Source organism: Megachile rotundata, chromosome 9, assembly GCF_050947335.1.
Source record: "Megachile rotundata isolate GNS110a chromosome 9, iyMegRotu1, whole genome shotgun sequence".
In the NCBI taxonomy this organism is placed as follows: Eukaryota; Metazoa; Arthropoda; class Insecta; order Hymenoptera; family Megachilidae; genus Megachile; species Megachile rotundata.
The window spans coordinates 13,294,648-13,318,986 of NC_134991.1; the positions used below are offsets into that span (position 1 = coordinate 13,294,648).

Sequence of the window (24,339 nt, forward strand, 5' to 3'; positions counted from 1 at the left end):
TGAGAGATTGGAAATTTGAGAAATTGGAAATTTGAGAGATTGGAAATTTGAGAGTTTGAAAATTTGAGAGATTGGAAATTTGAGAATTTGGAAATTTGAGAGATTGGAAATTTGAGAGTTTGGAAATTTGAGAGATTGGAAATTTGAGAGTTTGGAAATTTGAGAGATTGGAAATTTGAGAGTTTGGAAATTTGAGAGATTGGAAATTTGAGAATTTGGAAATTTGAGAGATTGGAAATTTGAGAGATTGGAAATTTGAGAATTTGGAAATTTGAGAGTTTGGAAATTTGAGAGATTGGAAATTTGAGAATTTGGAAATTTCAGAGATTGGAAATTTGAGAATTTGGAAATTTGAGAGATTGGAAATTTGAGAGATTGGAAATTTGAGAATTTGGAAATTTGAGAGTTTGGAAATTTGAGAGATTGGAAATTTGAGAATTTGGAAATTTGAGAGATTGGAAATTTGCGAATTTGGAAATTTGAGAGATTGAAAATTTGCGAATTTGGAAATTTGAGAGATTGAAAATTTGCGAATTTGGAAATTTGAGAGATTGGAAATTTGAGAATTTGGAAATTTGAGAGATTGAAAATTTGCGAATTTGGAAATTTGAGAGATTGGAAATTTGAGAATTTGATACTTTGAGAATTTGGAAATTTGAGAACTTGGAAATATTGAGAATTTGCAAACTTGAGAAATTCAACTACTAAAGCATGTAAAATTCCCTAATTCATGAATTATAACTATGGAATCTATGGATCAAAACTTTCTATTTTTTCCTACTTTATTTCATTTCATCATTTCGAATCAAATTTATTTCATTACTTCATTCAAACATGTATAGTTTGTTCCTGTGCAGTGCATTTTGAGCCATTTTGCGATATTCTTCGACTAACAATAAGTTCACTGAATTCTGTTCTGACTGTACGTTGATCTGTTCTACTTGGCTGACTACGCATATTCCTGACTGGACACAATAGCGTTCTACTTGGCTGACTAGGTCGTGTCCTATTCTACTTTCGCAATTCTATACAGTCAGTTTAATTGACTGTGATTAATTAAAATTCTTGAATAATTCCTGTAGAAGAAATTGTTTATAATATTAAATTGATATTACACCTATTTATAGTAATACATTATACAATATCATATTCTGTTACTATAATGATCGTTAATTAGGCAAAAATGATTATTGATTATACTATTAAATACAATTCAGTATTATAACTAGTTATTACTAGTATAAAATAATTGAATAAATAGATACAATAAACCGAATAATTAATGAATTCATAAAGAAAATTTTTGAAGTACTTCAGCAATCTTTTCTTTCCACGAAAACAAGCATAATCTTTCCACTTTTAAACGTTAATTAAACTCGAACAGAATACACTACTTTTCATCTCCATTGACCCCGACTTGTTTAATCAACGAAGATTGAAATCAGAAGTTCTCGAAGGCAATTAAAACGTCCGAAAGAATCGATCCGTAGAATTTCGAATAAAGAACAAAGGTCGAGGGAAATTCGTAGAATCGTTTAAAAGAAACGTTTCCGTGGTAACGTAGCCGGAAACGAGCCAAGGGACTCCCGCACAAAGGAGTCGAAAATTCGTTCGATCTGTCGAAGCATTTCCCTCGAAAAAATTCAGCCAGGATTTCCTTCCCGCTGTCCCAAGAAAACCACCGTCCCATAACGAACCATTGTAAGAACACGTTACGACCGTGGGCAAGGCTCGAACCGGTGTAGTCAAAGAAACCGATAACGAGAAGGTTAGGCGAAAACCACGAGCTTTCGAAGAAAGGATATTCGAACAATTCAACCGTTTAAGCCGGGGCTACCTTCTCCATCCGGCGTAATTCTTTGGCGACCCGCGTTACAAACGAGTTTCTCTCCCTCGTGACACGTTCGACACCCAGAGCTACAGACAAAGCTACCGTCAACTCTTAACGTCGTGTCACCGTCCCTCTTCTAAAATCGAATCGAATCCCTCGTTGAGTTTCCAGCAACCAGCAGGGAGGTTCTAACGAGGCTAATCGGCCGCAAGGACGTCAATGATTTTCAGTAGGCAGTAATTTAACTAATTGTCCCAAGGGGTGGTGGAAGGCGGGGACGGATGTCGGTTACGAACTGGCGAAGCCACAGACGGTCGTTCCTGGATTACGAAACGAGCCTCGTTACTGTCGTTAACGATCTGCTTTCATCCGTCCGCGTGACGAGTCCCCATAAACGTGACCCACCGGAAGAAACCCAGCCGCTGCCTCCAGCTCCACCATCGATCAGACATACCGGAAGCTTACGCTGCTTTCCCTATGTTTTCTCCTACCTTTCATTTCTTACCCTTATCTCCGACACCAGTTTTATGGTATACAATACATGTATACTGCAGAATGACATATGTACACATATGAACAGTGATTGCTGCAAGGGGGTACCCTAAACGGCCTACCGCAAACTGAACAGATACCTTTTCATTCTACGAATCGTTCAGGTCACGTTTCATCGATTCATGTTGTTTTTTGGAAGAAATACTGGGGGAGAACGTTGAATTTGAGCGAACTGATAAAGTACACCTCTAAGAATTCACTATTGTGTCATCGAGGAATGTGGTTCAGAAGTTATTACGAAATAAGAAGTAGTCAATAACAGCTTCTTATGTAAGCTAGTTCATCCCCATTTTTATACACGATCATAAATAAAAACGATGTTGTTATCTGACAGTAATTTAATATTTTACAAATGTCACATATGTGTATCACATGGCGTCGTGCGTCCATAATGTGGACTTCTATGTTATATCGTTATCAAGGTAAAATAATGAAACTTCTAAAATAATGAAAATAATGCGACTTGTGTGTGGTCCCAAAATTGTCTCTCCACATTTACCCACTTGAATCCACCATTCCCATCTCGCCCCAAATCTAACGAAAGAGTCCCTCTTAATAGTTTTCACCACAATTCCCAACAATCTCCCAAAAATACAAGAATCTCTCCATCATTGCAGTTTTCCATCAAGCAAAAGACCACCTCGTCCAAACAAAAGCATCCGAAAATAAAAGATCCGGGGTTAAATGAAACGGGGGAAAGGGTAAAAGGTGAACGAAAGGATCGGTCGTCCGAGGATGTAACGGGTATTGGCCTCTTTTGGCGCGGAGACAACTCTCGCTAATCCCCCTTTTATCCAGCAGGATAACGTAACTTTGCGTTCCATTCGAGAATATCTTAAGGTGGGGACAGATGAGAAGCGAGGGGGTTGAAGAAGGGAAAATGTCGCGGCAAACGTCCAAGCCGTTTCTCGCTTTTTCCAACCCCTTCTCGTGGAACGAGCGCAACGGGGAGACGAGACGAAGGGACGCGACTTTTAAGCGGGAAGAAATCTTGGCCAAGTCGAAAATCGAGTCCTGATTCTTTGCAAAGAGCTACGCGGAAGGAGTAAAAGTGGTTCGGCTGGCTGTTCCAAATACACTACCTCTCAAATATATTGCATCCATTTCTATCTCCTCGTCTTCATAAAATACGCGCTTTATATTTCAATCCTGCATTTCTTAAAATACGAATATTTCTGCGGTTTCATCAACATTTTCTTATGCTATTTGCACGTGTTGTAATAGCATGCAATTGTCTAATTTTTCTAATCATCGCGAACATGTTCTAATTTTTTAACACATTTAATAATATACCAACATCTTGTCATCGTTTAAGATGATATTAGAGAACACCCTTCCTATTTAATCCAAAAACTTTAAAACGATGAATCCTGGACATCAACTATCGAACCAAAATTAAGAAACTTTTATCAGAATATCGTTTTTCGTGGAGAGGTACAAGCTAACATACGTCGATTTACTTTTGCTCCACAAACGTCCGCAAATCTCTATTGGGAATTGATGAGTGTAACGTTTCGGTACGTTTTGCTCGAAGAACGTGAAGGTAGGAATTTTCCGTGTAGCTTCTAATCGAGCCGTGAAACCGCGTTCGATATTTGCCGTGTCGAGTGGCGGAGGAATTTTTGTCCCCGTATCGAGTCGGCACACGCGAGTTCAGGACGCTTTGAAATATAGGTCTTATCGAGAATCTCTCGTCGACTTTTGTAACGAGAGTAACGAAGGGTACTAGAAAATGGGCCATGCATACCTCCTTTCCAATTTTACGAGACGCTCACCGAACTCTATTATTGTTCGCAATTCTTCTTCGTCGTAAATACCCTCTTTCTGACGTGTCCGATGAAATCGAGGAACGTTCAATAGATTGAAAGAAAACGGTTATATATGGTAATAAGGACGCTTCCTCTGCAAACTCTTTATTATTAATAAAATGTTCGCGGGGAATTTTATTCCTGGTAAAATACTCGTTGCGTTCAAATCTTTTCACGGTGCTTTTATGTACCGGAAACTTGAGGTTTCATCAGACTTATAAGTTTTGAATAATTTATGGGTTTTGTAGATTTTAACATATGTGAAGGTACACATATAGCTATTGTATGAGAAATGTGTAAATTCACTTCATTCAGAAAAATACAATAGCTTCCAGCAGTAATGAACCGTATGTTAAAATACATTTTGAGCTTGACACAAGACATTCATAGAAAACGTAACTTAATTAAAACTATACGTGATATTCAAAAATGGTAAATGGCTCAGTAGATGGTTCCATAAAAAAATGATAATTTAAACAAATTATTATATGACTTCAGCAAAATTAGTATAAGATTGTACAAGAATAGAGTAACTGAAGGATTAACATCTGAACCTAAATTACGTACGAAATGTATGTACGAAACGACACAACGTGTCAGCAAAGACGCAGCCCCATCATCGAGGGGTTAATCAAGCGCGTAACAGACATTTTCAAACATCCAGCAACCATCAGCAGCAATTTCTCGATGCGGCAGAGCACAAATTCACCCTCGTCAATCGCTCGAACGATGGGGGTTGTTACAAGCACAGTTCGCGGCAGTCTCCCTAAATGGAACTCCGGAAGACGTCTCCTTAGTTGGTAGCTCCCATAGAAACTCGCGTTTCTCGGCCGATCGCAAAGCCTGTAAATCAATTACAAGTGGCGCTGCTGGTACGAGTACCGAAATGGCACGTAGCTTCAAGTCAGTCAAGTTTTGGTTGAGGTAGAGAGCTGTGGGGAGGATGAAGCGGTGACGTGATCGGCAAACTCATGCACATGTTCTGCTCTTGGTTTGCGATTTCGAAACGTCAAGATACAGAGCTACTATACGTGTTTAGTCGATAAACTTTTGTCTCTAATCTCGAATTGCAAGAAGAATATACTGAACAGCTATTTGCAGACTTTGGAGGATGTAGGAGATTGTATTTTGCTATAATTTTTTATGTGTTCTTTTTGCAGTATCCTTAGAAACTCTTTGGACTTACTGTAAGCTCTCCAGTACAGACTTTCGTACCTCAAACACACCTGAGACCCAACTCGGAGTGGACTCAGAATGAATGGCTCTGCGAATGACTCGCAGAGTAAAAACAATTGAAAAATGTGGTTGCTCGTGTGACGAGGAATTTGAACGACGGTTACACGCGTTGGCAGGGACTCACGGTTCACTCTATTTGTTCGGCGTAAAAATCATAAGAAATTGCCGACACGAAGAAAGAAAGGCCGCGTACGACCCCCATTGAAATCCGACGCTAGATCTATTTCATGGAATCGTAAACGTTTCCTACGATGAATACTGGCGCTCTTAACCGGGGTAATGCAGTCAGCTGCCACTTCGGATCCTCCTTTCCCGAACAAGTTAACTTCCGACTTGGAACGTCTTCGTGATCCTCGCTTTGACTATCAGCAAAGAGGATATCTCAGTCGGCATCTCGGGATTAAATGGAAGGGAAGATTGGCCATGGGATCCGACGGATGAAATGAATTTTCAATGGAGGCCGCCGAGATCGAACGTCCTAAGCGAGAATAAGGAAGAGAAACAGAATCGACACGAAGAGAGAGAAGTTTGGTATGCTGAAGTAATCCTGCTTCTTCCAATCCGTTTTTTCTCACCCTCCGGGTCGATCCGCTTGTCCTGATAAAATTAACAGAATTAATTTAGATTTCTGTAAATGGATTCCGATTTAGGGTACGACGCTTTTTAAGGTACGCCATTACGGGAGTTTGTTTCGAAAAATGGTACTTGACGTTCGGGAACTCGGGGGATTGTAGGATTAAAGATTCTTGTTACTTGTTAAGTGTTTCTCTTTTGCAGGGGAGGTTTTAAGTAGGTTAGCAAGCAGAAATATATTTGATGCTGCTAATAGCGTTCATCTCAAGAACAGATAAGGACTTTTCCAAATTTTGAGGTTATTAAAATGAAGATGCAAATCAATGAAAATGCACAAATTGCTATCATAAATATTTTGTGTTAACATAAATATAAAAATTTATATAGTAGCATTAATATTGAAGTTCATAAGAGAAGTTGATATATAAATATAAATATTGAAGTTCATATGAGAAGCTGATATATTAATATACATATTGAAGTTCATATAAGAAGCTGATATATTAATATAAATATTGAAGTTCATATGAGAAGCTGATATATTAATATAATTATTGAAGTTCATATGAGAAGCTGATATATTAGTATAATTATTGAAGTTCATATGAGAAGCTGATATATTAATATAATTATTGAAGTTCATATGAGAAGCTGATATATTAATATAATTATTGAAGTGCATAAGAGAAGTTGATATATTAATATAATTATTGAAGTTCATATGAGAAGTTGATATATTAATATAAATATTGAAGGTCACATGAGAAGTTGATATATTAATATATATATTGAAGTTCATATGAGAAGCTGATATATTAGTATAATTATTGAAGTTCATATGAGAAGCTGATATATTAATATAAATATTGAAGTTCATATGAGAAGCTGATATATTAATATACATATTAAAATTCATATGAGAAGCTGATATATTAATATACATATTGAAGTTCATATGAGAAGCTGATATATTAGTATAATTATTGAAGTTCATATGAGAAGCTGATATACTAATATAAATATTGAAGTTCATATGAGAAGCTGATATATTAATATAAATATTGAAGTTCATATGAGAAGCTGATATATTAATATACATATTGAAGTTCATATGAGAAGCTGACATATTAATATAAATATTGAAGTTCATATGAGAAGCTGATATATTAATATACATATTGAATTTTTTCTAAAAAATTGTACTAAAAATGTGTTTCTACATCCCCCTTGTATAAAAATTTATGTAGTAATATAAATATCGAAGTTCATAAGAGAAGTTGATATATTAATAAAAATATTGAATTTTTTCTAAAAAATTGTATTAAACATGTGTTCTACTATCTACTAAAATTTCTATTATAATTACCATAGAAGTCTACATAATAGAATGTTCTAACTAGCATCATAAAGTAGTCCGCAATTATTCGAGAAAATCCAAAGAACCTCATCAAATCACCGTAACATCATTACCATCCTCTCCAGGCTGAGCACATTTTCGCGCAGAATTAGGAAGCTCAAGGATTTTCACCGCGCAGAATTAGGAAGCTGTTGGATTTTCTCGAACGCGTGCCGATGTAACGCGATTATAGAAGCGCAGAATGCTTCTGCATGCAAATACGCGTGGAATATGTTCTCATAACGGGCTTGTTAAGAACACGGGCGTTCCATCAGCTGCGAGCAAGAGACGGTAGGTGAAACGTGGCGAGAAAGCGAGAGGAGCCAGGAAGCCGGACGGGGACACGAGTCACGGTAATAGAACGTAACGTTAGTCGGTGTGCAGAATGTTTTTGTTACCGGCAGTTAACCGCGGGCAATGAGGCAACAAACAACGCCGCAAGCCTTTCTCTCCCGCACCTTTTCTCGTGGAATTACACACTCGTCGCTGCCTTTTTTTCGCCATCAACAACCGACCCTCTTTCTGCCCTTCTTGCTTCTTTTTTTCCTTCCTTTTCCGCTGGAAACTGCCGTTTCTTTTTTCCTCTGGCGAACGTTCGAACGCTTTATTTATGGCGTGTACCATTATTGGCAGAAATTTATATTTTGGAATTTGACATAATAATTGATATTTAGGAATTTGACTGTAATAGTAATTTGACATAATAATTTATACCTGTGTGTCCGTGTCAAAAATAATAGCGGCCATTTTGAGTGGCTGTTTTTAGGGAGTGGTCATTTATCAAGTTTGATGATATATTTTATTGGGACATTATAGTAAGAGGTAGTTTACGCTGTGTTGTGAAATCTAACTTGACCTAAGTTAATCTAAGTTGCCTAACTCCCAAGCTGCTAAATTACGAAGTTTCGGAATTTTCAATTCTCCGAGTTTGCAGAGGAAAGTGGACATTGGCGGCCATTTTGAATACTTGCGTGTTCGTTTTGTTTATTAAGTTTAATGATGAAGAGCAGATTTTATTGGAACAGTGCAAATATAAAGGTATAACATGACGTTCATGATGTCGAATTGAACCTAACCTAACTTCTGAAGTTCACAAATTCCAAGCAAAAGTATTGAATAATGCTGATACTGATGGCAGCCATTTTGGAATAAATCGTAATAACGCCCCACCTTCAACTTCAAATATCTCGAAAATGGTTACTACCGCGAGAAAAAATTATAGAACTTTTTCCGCGCAGAATTTGTCACTCTACAAATTTCGTAATAACAATTTCTTCGAAAAAATTAACACCTAATGTGATATTCGCAAAAAAACTTCTGCTACATGAATTTTTTAACAAAGATCTTGATGTATGGCTTAAACTTCAAATATCTCGAAAACGGTTGCTACCACAAAGAAAAGTTATAGAACCTTTTCCATGCAGAATTTGTCACTCTACAAATTTTATAATAACAATTTCTTCAAAAAAACTAATACCTAATGTGATATTCGCAAAAAACTTCTGCTATGTAAATTTTTGAACACAGATCTTGTTATATTGCTTAAACTTCAAATATCTCGAAAACGGTTACTACCACGAGAAAAAGTTATAGAACCTTTCCTACGCAGAATTTGTCACTCTACAAATTTCGTAATAACAATTTCTTCGAAAAAATTAACACCTAATGTGATATTCGCAAAAAACTGCTACATGAATTTTTGAACAAAGATCTTGATGTATCGCTCGAACTTCCAACGTATCTTATAATTATTCCTCGGGATTTTATCGAAATTTGTCAACGGTGTATACTTAGAATCAAAGTGAAATTTCGTTACGGATACGCAGAGAATACAAAACGATGCTGTAAGGTAAATCAACTCGGTAGAAGTCAAGTAACGCGAGTACACGGCGAAAGAAAATATTGCTGAACAGACGGGACAAAGACGAGGAATCGTAACGTTGGCAATCGAGCGAAAAATTGGGTTGTATAAACATCTCTCCCTGCGGTATTCATCTTTGAACCTCCCGAGGGGAGGTTTCTTTTCGTCCGATCGTTGCTTCCACTCGTGTCTTCAACTTTCTATACTTTGGTACATTCCTCTTTATTTGTTCCCGCGAAACCCGTTCGAGAAGTTTTATTTTTAACAAACGTAAACAACAATTCGAAATAAATAAACCCTTTGATTACTTTGTTAATTTTATTGTGGAAGTAACTTCGTTTAATGTCGCAACCAGAACATCTGCGGTTAATTTGTTTTATTCGTTGCGTTTGAATGAAACTAGGACTTTGAAGTTCCGAACGTACTTCGCGTTCACTTGTACCGTAAACATGAGTTTAATTACTCTTTAATAATAATAAACATTGCTTTATGCGAAATATTGTTCAATGAAGTGTATTTATCTTGTACGGTACAAAATTTGTGATGCAAGAAGGTTGCCTTTGAATGGATATTTCAATAATTATTTGCTAATTAGGAAGCTGATTATGAATCAGTCGGTTTGAAGATTCTTATTCTGTACGTTCTATACATTTTGAAATAAGTAAATTAAATTATAAGACAACATAAAAGAATTATAGCAATAAAATAATTTATGCGACAAAATACAAAATAGGTTAATTTACGTAACAGAATATCCTCCAAATAAAATTTAATTTCAAAAAATACATCAAAAGTCTCCGGTTAGTAATTGCACTTTTGTGAACAATTCAGCAGAGCCTATTCTCAGTAAAAATAGTTTCATGTGAAACCCTATCGAAAATCATCTGGTTTAAAAAGCTATTCTTTCGGTCGGAAGCGGTCCGCACACAAATCCCTCGTAAAATGACTTCCCTTCGCACACTTTCAGAAAAATAGGTTGCACACGGGAGCAAGGAAAAAAATGTGGAGAGAAAATGTCAGTAGAAGTCAGCGGATACACGATGAGAATCATTGTTATCCCCCTGAGTACGCGTACTTTCAATTTCACTCGAACGGGTAACAATTTCCTGGCTTATTTACACCGGCTCTGTCATCTTTGACGCGTTATTATCGGAATTCGATAACTAATATCTTTCGACGATGCTGGGAACAGCAGAACAGCGAATAATGCTCAAGAAAAAAAAGGAAACGAACACAGAGGGTTCTTTAACGAAGCGATTGCATGAAAGCTTGTAAAAAAAAGGAGATAAAGCATATGGAACATTTCCGGTTATGTTGATAAATGAAAGCCTTTCATCGTACCATTTTAATCATTGATATTGTCACATTCGATGTAATTAATATTTACATTATTCGAGAAAAATTACATCAATTAAATAAATAAATTAGTTCAACCTCGATTGCTTGAAGTACACTCTCTAACGCTGTTAATTTGTAATATACCTGTTGCTGTTTAATTTATTTCACAAATGTTGCAAAATTTTGATAATCAATCACAGTTTAATTTGAAATGACGTGTATTTTTCTGAGGTGAGGTTATGCAAGAATTTGGTGGTATAGAGACATAAGGTTGTGAAGATATAGCTAGTGTGATGTAGCTAATATTCCAGTGTGGACGTCTAACACATGTGAAGGTTTAACACATGTGGAGGTCTGAATAGAGATGTGACTACATGGGAACCAATATACATAGGAATCTAGGTTAGGTATCTTGACATACTTAAACTTGAATAAAAAAGAATTTGGATGTATAGGAGATTGAACGTATAGAAGTTTGAATGTATAAAAATTTGAATATAGGTCTAGGGATATAGAGACCTAGAGATCTAAGTCAGTAGATGCAGAGATCTGAAGACATTACAGTCCATAATCCATAAATACAGTAACCTAAATAAAATCCATATGTTTTTCTCACGACCCATTTTGCCATAACCTAAAAATCGATACGTCTAGTCAACCCATCTCGATGCGACAGATCATTCTCCATTCCATAAAAACGCATCCTTTTAGTACACAAGCTGTCGCATTTTGATTTCCCTCACGTGCAGGCTTCATGCAAAAAAAAAGTCTTTGACGTCGCTAACGGACGAAGTTTAGTATTAGTATTCCAAAGCAGTGCCGTGAAAAGACGGAGCTTCTGTGATCATCGAAAGAGAACTTCTCTGACCCCTCTTTGTCCAATAGTCTCACGTTACAGGATTTCCAACGGACCAGCTCGAAAATCGAACCAACTACCAGCTTCTCTTTTATGCAGTGTTCTTGTCTGATCATCGACACATTCTTGCTCGTTGCATATTTTATTCGCGCTACGTTGCTTTTTAACGATCGCCTAGCTACGACGGGACATGTGAACCTTGCTCGGAGGATTTCCGGGATTAGGCTCGCATTATACCATGAAACACCCTGAAAACCATTGGGAACGGGATCTTTCGGGGACATTCAGGGATTCTAGGCGGACATTTAGAGGGATTTATTGTCTTGGAAAATTAAATTATTTAAGGTAGGCCTGAATGTTCGTGCTTTTCGAGTTACAGGATTATGTGTGGAAAGATGTGGATGCTTCATATTTCTTTTTTTAATCAAAGTTCATTATTTGCAGTTTGCAAAGTTTATTTATTATTATTTCGTTTTTTGTTCTATTATGTTCTACTTTAATTTTGTATGTTCAAGACAATTTTGCATACTGAAATTAATTTTATATGCTCAAGAAAATTTTGTACATTAAAATTAATTTTGTATGTTCAAGACAATTTTGCATACTGAAATTAATTTTGTATGTTCAAGACAATTTTGTACATTAAAATTAATTTTATATGTTCAAGACAATTTTGTACATTAAAATTAATTTTGTATGTTCAAAATAATTTTGCACATTCAAATTAATTCTGTATGTTCAGGCTATTTTTGTGCATCCATATCTGCACGTTCAAGTTGATTTCATACGTTCAGGTGAAATATACATCAAGTCATAAACACACATTACAACAAAATAAACGTGAGTTTTGAAAACACGTATGAATAGATTTCACCAGAAAATTTGTCGGACAGTTAACAATTTGAATTCGTTGCTGAGGAAGTCGAGCGAAACATAGCTAGGAGTACGAAGCATGTACGAGACAACGAATTTATTGCGAAAACATCGGTTGAACGATCTCTTGAGCTGGCATCAGCCTCATCTTCATCGGGATCCACGTGTTCTCTGCGAGTTTCTTCAGCGAGCCGTGACACAGGTAAACATCAGGACGGAATCATATGCGCGCAAGACACGCTATAGGAAGTTGTATTCGCGTGGATGTGTGTACTCGCGTGGATGTGTAGGTCGTGTGTGTATGGTAATGCAGCCAGGCGGGTAGACCTTTGCAGTGTTAACGATTCCGCGTTCCGTATTAATCTGAATTTCAAATTTCCGCGCTATGGCACCTCGGCGCGTGGAATCGCTGACGAGCGAGAGCTTTTGTCGTTGGAACTGGTGAAAATGTTAAAATCCCTGCTCGTGTTTGGCTCCATGTGTAACGTACGTGTAGCCCTGTAGCATTTCGTGTTTGCACCGCGGATGAAGAATCAAATTTGTTTCTCGTTCGTTCGATTTTGTGGACAGTTTTCAGCTTTCGAGCGTTTGAGAATCGGTGATATTAAAAGGGAGTTAGCTCCCATCGTAATTGGGTTTCTGCGTTTATCGGGTAACCGAGAAAGTATCGGCAATCGGTTTTAATTTCCCGGATTTTCGACATTGATGGATTTGGGGAAATTTGATGGTTAGGTTAGGGATTTCGATGTTTGAGAATTTAGCAATTTGCGAGTTTGTAGGATAGACATTTAATAATTTAGAAATTTGGAGATTTTCGTATTTGGAAATTTATATGGAAATTTAAGAATTTGGAGGTTAAGCAATTTAGGAATCTGGACATTTGACAATTTGCTAATTTCTAAATTTAACAATCTACAAGTTTCATATCATAGAAAGTTCGACAGTACAAAAAATTTCAATCTAAAAAAAGGAATTTACAAAATAGAATTTAAAAATATGGGTACGCAGGATAAGAGAATGCAGAAATTCCGCGTTGAATGCTCAAATTAAGTCATTGTGAGGATGCTCGGTCGAGGAGAGTTTAATGCTTTGACGTAAGTCGAGGATTACACGGTGTGAACTGGGCAAAGTGAAAACATTCGCGCGGAACCAGACAGACTGTGGTTCTGAAGCACAATCGCGTCCGGACTCCATAACGTTTCGCGCTTTTGTTCCGGAAGCCACCAAGCACAGCTTTATGCCATACACTGTTCACAACTGCAAGGCTGCCTCAAATTGTCGAGAAATCTTTTAGCTTTTATACACATGATGTCTTAGTATAATACCATATGTATATAGATGTATAATATCATGACTTAAATGCAAGTTTCTATCGATACATGTGGTTGTTTTGAACGTCAGATACATATGTGTTCGCTTCGGAACATGTGACACATATGTAGACACATAGACACGTAGACACGTGTGTAGACAGTCGTTTAGGACATCATTAAAAATAAGTATAAAGCAAATATCGATGTCATAATTATTCAACCTACTTGCCTGTTTACATATGTGACTTATTAACCTATGTCACATATGTAACACATAAATTCTTTTTCAACATGTCCCATTTCTTTTCTTCCCGCTTCAAACGAAATTTTTTTCACTTTTCCATCCACGTTGACCTCTGAACCAGCAGTTGCGTAATTTTCAGCGGCAGAAAAGCTGGCGTACGCGTAAAAATGAATGTCCATCCTCGATGTGGACGACACTTCGTTAAAGCAACGCGCTGACGATTCTAAACTCGTCTCTCCCTCTTTCACCTGTCACTCGTCCCGTCTCTTCTTTCTTCTCCCGAAGCCATTTGAAAATTGAAACAACGTAAGCTCGCTCCGGGCACGATGTCCGCTTTTGTTCCGTTTTCAAAATGCTGATAGATCCGGTCCGATTTTTAAAAAACCACTCCGTTAACGGAAACTCAAAGGATCCGTTGTTATTCCGCGATCGTTGACAGGCTTTAACTGACCATCGACTTTGCGGGTCGTTTTTGATCACCTTTGAACCGTTAATAGACTCGACGGGAATATTTCTTTTAATCGAATATCGTTCGGAAACGACTTGATTTTCCGAACGGGATAGATACCTCGAAGCTATACGATAAAATTTAATGGCCGAACTCCGTGCACATTGTGGACCCAGGTTTAAATACGATTTATTCGGAGGAAAATGCCCGGAACTAATTATCCGTGAGTCGGAATACTTTCCAGCAAACGGGACAGGTGCTTTCTCTGCCAACGACAGCTTTATCTACCGTCCATAAGGAGCTTTTTAATTCGTGTTTAGCTTTTGTCTACCTCGGACAGTATTAACAAGGTATTTTGGATTTTTATTAGAGAATAGAAGTTCAGGTATTTATGAATTTTATCGTTGAACCTCTTATGACATAACAATTTTTTTAAATTCACTCCAAATTCCCTGCATGAAGATCCAAAAAATGGCTCAACTTTTTATACAATTTTATGTGGAGACGATTGAAATTATTATTGAAGTGTCCAACACGTCTCTTCGCGAATAAAATATTTTAAACATGAACTTGTAATATATCCAGAATTTTTAAAATATTTTAGACTGGTAGTATATCAGCTGCAAAATTGATGCAAAATAAAAAATAAAAATCGATGTGGTCCCGGAGCGATATTACAGTAGTTGGAGAAATATAGCGCCAACTTGGAACAAATTACAGTAAGTTTCTGGATACGGTGGATCTTTAATAGTTCCATTCCTTATCCCACCTTAACGTTCCTTTACGTTAATCCGTCATATATTCCGCACATTCCGGTCTCCACTTATTGCCGGTGTCCGACGAGCCAGGACTTTATCCTTTAGCGGGGTTCAAAGGAAAACCGGAATAAATTTCGCCGTTGGTATTATGCTTCCATTCCGGCAAACTCGTGGCTCGCAGACGTTCTTCCCTTTAATTTCTTTCCGTTCCAGAAGACTCTCGCTGCTGTTTTTCAAACGAGCCCGGCAAAACCTTATTCCCGGTTTTCGCCGGGGGTCTCACAGCTTTGATATCGAAACGATCGATTCCCGGTGGCAAAAGTCGCGGACGGCCCCCGGGGATGCTCTCGAAAGCGGTACGCTTAGAAACGAGGGATGAAAAATTCTCATAAAGCTTCATAAATATTTCAGGGATTCGCATAAACGAGCAATTAGGCTGAATTAGGGGTCCCCGGGGTAATATCGCGTTTCATTCATCCGGACCGATCCCTCTTCCGGGATTAATCGTTTCTCGATAGTCTTGTATCCTCCTGGATGGCTTAGGCCAGCGGATTCGAGCGTTTTTACGATACGTTGCTCTTTTACTATACTCATCCCATGAATTATACAACGGGAAATACGTACCTCTGTAAGCTACTTTTATTTCATTTTTCGAAACTTTCGGTTTCGTATTCGTTCATTAATATTCCGAGCCTTTTAAAATTAATTTAATTCTGTTTGATTTCGAATGATCGTTGTGGGTGATTTGCATGTTGGACACGAATGATTGAAACTGGAATATTTATGCCATGGTAACTAATTTGAATTCGAGATTCGTTTCGAAGTGGTCTTATTCTGTGATGGTCATGGGGATTTTAGAACAAAGTTTGATATTGTACGTCGGAGTGTTAGCAGTAGTGATGACCAAACTATTTATGGAACTCTTAGGATACTTTATAAGTGCATAGAAATTTCAAGTTTCTTATCTTCTTTGAACATTGCAATAAATGTTTACCTATCACTATAGTTGTCGTATCCATCGCTACTGTAGCTGTCGTACCCATCATTACCGTAGCTATTGTACCGATCACTACTATAGCTATCGAACCCATCGCTACTGTAGCTGTCGCACCCATCACTACCATAGCTGTCGTACCCATCACTACCGTAGCTGTCGTACCCATCACTACCATAGCTATTGTACCCATCGCTACTGTAGCTGTCATACCCATCACTGCCATAGCTATCGTACCCATCACTGTCATAGCTATCGTACCCATCACTACCATAGCTATTATACCCATCACTACCGTAGCTATCGTACCCCTCACTACCGTAGCTATCGTACCCATCACTACCATAACTATTATAACCATCGCTACTGTAGCTGTCATATCCATCACTACCATAGCTGTCATACCCATCACTACCATAGCTATCGTACCCATCACTACCATAGCTATTATACCCATCACTACCATAGCTATCATACCCATCGCTACCATAGCTATCATACCCATTACTACCCTTCAAGTTCAATAACGATTTGCATAATCAAGCATCCTCAAAATTCACATCAAACAACTTACAGTGCCAACAGACTAAACATCCAAATACAAAACTCTTCAAACCTTAATATCTTCAAATTTCCTGACACCAACATCTTAATTCAAACAAACCTAACCTAATGTCAATTTAACTAATTCTCTCCGAGTATTCCATAAATCTCCACCGTCTAAAAAATATAAATGCAGTTCCACCGATAATTTCATCCAAGCTTTCATTCGTTCACTTTCATTTTTCCATACACGGAACATTTCTACCATCCTCCAGGGCAAAATCACGGGATTTTCTGCGGCGCATGGACAAACCGGTTAATTATCTGCGTGTTTCGAGAAGCTATTTCCAGGGTAACCAGATGCATTGCCACTCACGGGATCGTGACAAGTACGTTCGTTGATTATTCCACGAGAATCTCGCGAATCATGCGAAGCATTCGCTGTGACGCGACCAGTCGCGACAGAGAAGGTTATCTTCTAATTAGAGCGCGATTTGCTTTGCTGCAATTGCTCGGCTGTTCTCTCTTGTCACGTCGTCTCTTGTTTCGTCTTCGTTGCTTTTGTTTCTGTGTACGGAAGGCTTTGAGAACACTTCTGCGTAGTAGACAATTTTGAGCTTCTCAGATATTTTGAACCTCTAAATGTATCAGGAGACTGAATTTTTAGTTTCGATTCCAAATATTCTGGTTCTCAAATTTTTCACTGTACAAATGTTTAGATGAGTGCTTATATTTACAAATCTGTAGATACTTAAAAACCTAATTCATACCTAAATATTCATAGATCCTTAGATCAATAAATAGCTATGTATCTCTAAATCCTTATATTTCAAAAATTATAGAACCTCACCTATCCAAGCTCTAAGGTTCACAAATTCCTAGATATCTCAAGATTTCTGCGTCCCGAAAACTTTGTAAATCAGGTTGGGTCATTACACGATGACATTCGGTTACAGTTTTTAATAACGTTTGACGCAAGCGTTGCAGTCTGCATGAAGCAAGTTTCATACATTCTTCATAAACGGTCTTATAAAGTGGTTGTTTATTAAACGCGACGTGGTACCCTAGACAATATGAAAATGCTATACCCCGGTGGATTTCGGTCTTGCCACGCGCTCGAGCAAGATTAATAGCAGCTTCATGAAGCTGGCTTGATGCTCGGTAATTAGGTAGAAACAAGAGAATGCTTAGGCAGGTAGCAAGGTTTCTACGGTTACTTGGGTAATACCTCCGAGGATAACTACAAAGTTAAGATCGAGAAACTGTACAAACTTACGATTACAATCTCCCACTTCGTCCCATGCCTGCAACTCGCTCCTGTTTCCAACATGGATTATTAAAAGTACGAAAAAGTGCTTTAATGTAATAGTTCGCAAACTCACATTCTACAGTTCTTGCATGTTTTGGAGTTTGAAAATTTCGGAATGACTTTATTATTAATTTTCTGGCTTTACTAATCCCAAATTTCTGGATTACCATTTTTTTATTTTCTGATTTTTTAATTTTCCAAAATCCCAGATTTGAAATTTCCCAAATTTTCCAAATTTCTCAAATTTTCAAAAATTCAAATTTCTCAAATTTTCAAAAATTCAAATTTCTCCAAATTTTCAATTTTCAAAGTTTCGAATTTCTCCTAATTACTAATTCTTAAATTGTCAAATTGTCAAATTGTCAATTTCTTAAATATCAACTTCCAAAATTCTCAAATCCCAAATACCTCTAAATTCTTGACCCATCTCCAAACATCCCTAAAATTCCTCAAAAGTCCACAAAGAAGTCTCTTTCCCTTAATTACAATATTTTCCCTTACACGCACTTGAGTTAACAGAAAGCAACGCAGATCACATTGCACCGCGTGCCAACTTACCAGACACACATCGTTACCCACGTTACTAAACAAACTCACCTTTTTTTTAGAACCTATTACCATTTTACACGACCATAAAGCTAGCGACATCGCATACTCTCCGCGTCGTCGCGTAAAATAAACACCGTGGACTATAAAATGTCTCGAAAACAGGCTGACCATCGCGCGTATTCTATTAATTCGCGCTAGTAGTCGCGTTTTTGCGCGCGGTTCTCGTCGTTACTCGCGCGAAAACTGGGTCGCCGGAAATAAATTTCCATCTGGTGCGAACGGGACGAAATAAAGGTCAGCAAGTTTCGTGCAACCGAGGTTCGGCATTATTTCAAGTAATTCGACCTAAATTTTGGAAAATAAAGGTGTTCACGAAGGTGGAATAAATTGTTCGAAAAATTTCCTTGAAACTTTCGATTACGTTTGATCTCCAAATCCTCAAAACTCTAAATCTCTGATTTGCAAAATTTCTGATTTACAATCTCCGAAATTTGCAAATTGGTAAATCTTTAATTCCATAAATTCTACAATCTTAAAATTAGTTTAATCAAAGTTAATCTTAAAATCTCCAATTAACAGCTTGAAACTCGACTGTGTAATATAACACATTTTAAAGCGACGAAGAAAATTCGTGACCGAAATATCCGTGTTATCCTCCCCGGACTCAGCTTCATACTGTATCGTGTTCCAAGAAAACGTAACTACCAAAATCAAAAGTTTTTCTTATCAAACTTTAACTAAACCCATCAAAGTTCCTCTCGAAAACTTTCTCTAAGTACATCACAATATCAAATGCCATCGTCGTGTCCCCTCAATCTCGCGTAAACTTTAATCATCAACGAGATTCGGCATTAATCGCATCAGGGATATAGGGATACAAGAACGTGGGAAGGCGGAGACGTAAAAATTTGAAGCTGTGGAGATTTAGAAAAATAGGAATTTCGAAAGATGGAAATTTAGGAATCTAGAAGTCTAAAGGGACATAGGAAATATTCTAAGTATCTTCAGATGTATAATTCCAGTATTTTGGAGATCTAAATATCAGTAATGATCCAATAATATAAAAATCTATGTAGCGGTCTATGAATCTATAAATGTAGAAATCCAGGAGTCTAGAAATAGGGTAAATTACACCTCAATAAAGCGAGATTTTATCACCCATTTTTATCACCGTCTGAAATTCCGGACCAAATGAATACCCCGTTGACAACAGCCATCCAGCGATACAAATTACAAACGTCAGTAAAGCTACGGTCGAGTCCTACCACGGTCCTTTTTTCTACATCGCAACCCTTCAGCCACGGTTAGGCGATGCCAGTGCTCTCGGAAAAAGCCCTTTTCCACGCCCTATGGGGTATAGGTTTGCTTAACGGCCCGTATAAGTTTTACGAGCGTTCTACAAGCAACGGTAGAAAAATTTCTTTTGAAGACGCTCGGCCTTCCTGTTCCCGTGAGTCGACGAACAAAAATCTGCCGTCGTTCTTTCGTCTTACGTTAATTCACGACCGGCGTATAAAGAGAATTACACAGGATGCAGGGAAATGGGGCAGGTATTTCGCGTGTCGAACGACTCCCAGACGTGTGATATATCGGACACCGGGTAAAACGGGAATAAACGTACAGCAGGGGTGCATGTGTGCGCGCACGGTGCGTACACACGCCCCTTTGTGTGCACACGGTGTTTCGTTTAAAGCGACTCTGCTCGACGGTCGTGCAGAAACGTTTTAGAAACAAATTTTACTCTGGAGGACAAATGTTGCGATTGGGAATATTGTGCCTTGAAGTGATCCCTCTTTTTTGGGAATTTTATGCTGGGGGATTGATGTGTTGGGTGTATGTGTAATGATCAAGCTTTAATACTTTTCACTTGCACATATATGTGGACACGTGTGCATATACATGTTACATATGCATGTTCATACGTATTGATATATTCATACATGTAGTTACACATGTTACATATGAATGTTTATATACGTTGATGTATTCATACATGTAGTTACACATGTTACATATGCATGTTTATATATGTTGATGTATTCATACATGTAGGTACATATGTTACATATGCATGTTTATATATGTTGATGTATTCATACATGTAGTTATACATGTTACATATGAATGTTCATATATGTTGATGTATTCATACATGTAGTTACACATGTTACATATGAATGTTCATATATGTTGATGTATTCATACATGTAGGTACATATGTTACATATGCATGTTCATATATGTTGATATATTCGTACATGTAGTTACACATGTTACATATGAATGTTCATACACATTGATATACATGTAACATGCATGCTCATACATGTAGTTACACATGTTACATATGTATGTTTATACATGTAGACATACAAGTTACATATGCATGCTCATACATGTAGCTATGTTAATATATTACACATACATAATATACACATATGGTAACACATATGATTATTCCATCATTTTCAACTAAAAAAATTCGAACAATTCATGAGCTTCCAAAAATGTCTTAAAAAATTGAAAAAAGATAATAGAAATAAATTTCGAAACACCCCATATGACGAATAAAATGAAGCATCCCATAGAACCGGGCAGATAGATCCATAGTATTCCCTGATCCCGTCTGAACCAGACAGGCTGGTAGTTTGCGGAGGTGCTTTAAAGTTCTCATTAAGCGATCGAGGTCTGTGGGACACTTCTGTGTCTCATTGTTTGCTTTGTTTGGTGTTTACGCCAGTGCGGCCAGGCTACACAGCGTTGGCGTCGACTAAGAACCACCGAACCTACAGAGAACCAGAGAGACAAAGAGAGAGAGAGAGAGAGGGAGAAAGACCGGTCACTAAGGGTGACAAGGATAGTCAGGGAACGAAGGGGGTGAAAAGAGGATGGGGATGGCTTTCATTAAGCTTGCATTGTCCTAGCACCGCACTATTATAGCCGAGTGAATAACTTGGAGCCATCCGGTAGTCGAAGCGAGGAAAAGCCTCTCGCTCCTTTTTTTTCTCTCCCTCTTCGAAAACCCCTTCCTCAACTTCTCTCGGCTGCTTTTCCCCTGTTTGGATTCCTCTTTTCCCTTTCTGTATTCCACTCGCAAACACTTCTCGGACCGTCCCCTTCCACCGATTTGTTTCGCGAGCTTCGACACGGACCCTGGATGTACCAATTACGCCTTTGTGTTCCAAATATCGTTTTATTAAATGGGTACACAAATAAGCGTGAACGGAATTTTCAAAATTTGATTGTCAACGAATCGGTTCAAAATGAACAAGGATGATAGTGATTGGTTCCTTCCTCTGTTAAAAAACAAGACTCTCCCTTATTAAAACTACCCTTCTCACACTTCAAATATAAGAACATCCACCAATATAATAATTTTTCTCTGTACTTCTATTTAATAAGAATTATTCAACCCTTAAATATTATAAACGTATTAACATCCCAAATGAAAAATATCTAATTTTAAAAATAATTATTACAAAATTCAGCTTTTTGAACGCGTCCGACTGTTGAAGCGGTCGCCAATTTACAGAACAAGATGAAATGCAATTGACCTTTAATAGACAATTTGCATTTACGTAATGACGAAACAAACATTAGCGGTCTGTCAGTGCCTCTATGGTAGTTATGCAAGTTTCACCGTCTATAGTACTTAAGGGTTAAACATTCCACATACGTGTGTGCAGGAACGCACACATGTTCGTGGACGATCTGTATACGGCCCAGTTCTGTCACTTGATTCGAGGTCGCTCGTTAATGACGCAGAAGGAACGTTGCTAGAGCGGAGACAAAAGGGGTGGTTAGAGGGTGGCACGTTCGTCAGGAACGTAGTTCCGTTTTACCGATTAATAGTTTTGATGTTCGTGGCAACGGTACGTTTAACTTGTTTCCTTCTCGTTGCTTATCTCGGTCGAGTGTGAATTCGACTTTTCGATTTCTATTTAATAATTCGGTCCCTGATTCTGGGTTAAATTTTATTGGCTACATTAGACTAAAATTCGATTAGGTCATATTTTTTAATGCATCGATGCAATTAAAATACTCGAACAGAAAATTCTGCAAATATTCAGATGATCTTTTCGGGGAAAAATCCTCCATAAAACAAGGGAAAATATTGGTTAGTTTCACCGAGTATTTTATTATTAAAATAAAATTTTATGCTATAAATTTTTAAGCTATTGAAATAAAAAATGAGGGCTGTGAAAATTGATGAAAGTTAATTGTGAAAAACAATTTCACATGTAACGATTCTCTTTTTCGTTGAAGCGTTAAAATAAAAGCGTCCGTGTCACACTATTCGCGATTGATTGAATTCGCACGAATAGAATGGAACAAAACGGTGAAAATAATTTGGACCGCAAGGGTTAAAGCGTTGAATCCGCGAGGGAGAGGGTGAGCGTTGTTTGTTCGGTGTCGAGGTGATTGGGATTAAATGAACGAGTTTGGGAAGCATAGGGTGGTTTATTGTTGGGGTATTAGAAGTTTTGTGGCAGAGGAGAAAACACTTTGAACGTGATTTAGCAAGGTAATGCTTATGAATACTTAAGCCGCGAGTGCGTTAAAACTGAGCGAAGAAATTGCATTGGAAGATTAGGAGGATCGTTCGAGATTTAATCTTTGATGGCATAAAGTTTTTATTTTATTGCGACTATCGTGAAATTTCGATTTTGTTATAGATATTTTATAATTTCAATTTTGTCATAGATATTTTATAATTTCAATTTTATCATAGATATTTTGTAATTTAAATTTTGTCATAGTTATAAAATTTCTGCTAGTCATAACTGGCTATAAATTTTCTTTTGCTAACTGGTTTTCAAAAAATTTATTTAGAGAACACTGTCTATGTTCCCACATTTAAATAAATTTTTTGTAGTAAAGACATAATATACAGGAAGAAGTTGTACATTTTTTTGAATTTTTACTAATATTGATTTTTGTTAAATTTTAAATTATAAACGCCAATTTTTATTTGAGGAAAATGAAAGTTCTTTTGCACTCATTTTTCACTTTTCTGTTCGAATAATATTTTTTAATATATTCTTAACTTCTCTTGCACAAACAAGAACATAACCGAGTACTCATACATATAAAACTACTTCTAGAGAATCTTGTTTAAAGTACATTTAGAGAATCTTCTCTTTTTCAAATATCCAATACCGTATTTATTTTCTTCCCTAAGAAGAAAAATGCAAAAATTGTTCAAATTACTTCATGAATTCCGTAACAAGTTCATGAATAAACATGAAGTTTATTACGCATTGCACGTTTTATTTCTAAAATAGGGTGTAAAATTTGTTTGCAAATAACCCTGGTATTATTTGTTCGCGTATAACGGTGGGGAAACGTTGAAATCGTTCTGAATTGCATATAGGGATTTAGGTCAACGCCTTTAATGCCATACAGTATTTATATTTGTACACCGAACAACAATGTTGTTATTGTTTATTAGAGCCTCGCTCAAGGAAACTGGAACGTTTGCTCGATAAGACCCGAGCTTAGCGTCTTAACGCAAATTGTATAGTAACAAGGTATCACGGAATTTCACGATAGATAGCCTACATAGAACGTAGGCTTATGGTACTCGATTTCGAACGTGCTTAAAGATCGGTCAACTTACGAGCTTTAATATGGACTTTTATACTGGGGCAGTAAACAATTTCATTAAGTAGTATTTTCGTTTTTAACAAATTTCATCAAATTTTGTTATATTTATTTTTCATAGTTGGAAATAATTAATGAAAGCAGTTAGGAAAGATGAAGAAATTTTTAATAATATATTTATGTATTCATGTGTATTCACATGTGAGCAGCATGTTAGTCAAAGTATTAATAGCTACTCTCGTTAAAAAGAGTT

At 37.1% G+C, this 24,339-nt stretch overlaps 1 protein-coding gene and 1 long non-coding RNA gene across 8 annotated transcripts in view; one reads left to right on the forward strand and one right to left on the reverse strand.

Annotated features, from left to right (window-relative positions):
* The window catches only part of tei (irregular chiasm C-roughest protein teiresias), a 429,576-nt gene that overhangs the window by 295,527 nt on the left and 109,710 nt on the right, over positions 1 to 24,339 (forward strand). The window lies entirely within an intron of this gene.
* LOC143265137 (uncharacterized) overlaps positions 1 to 24,339 on the reverse strand; it is a 594,179-nt gene that overhangs the window by 256,470 nt on the left and 313,370 nt on the right. The gene's annotated exons all lie outside the window — the stretch shown is intronic.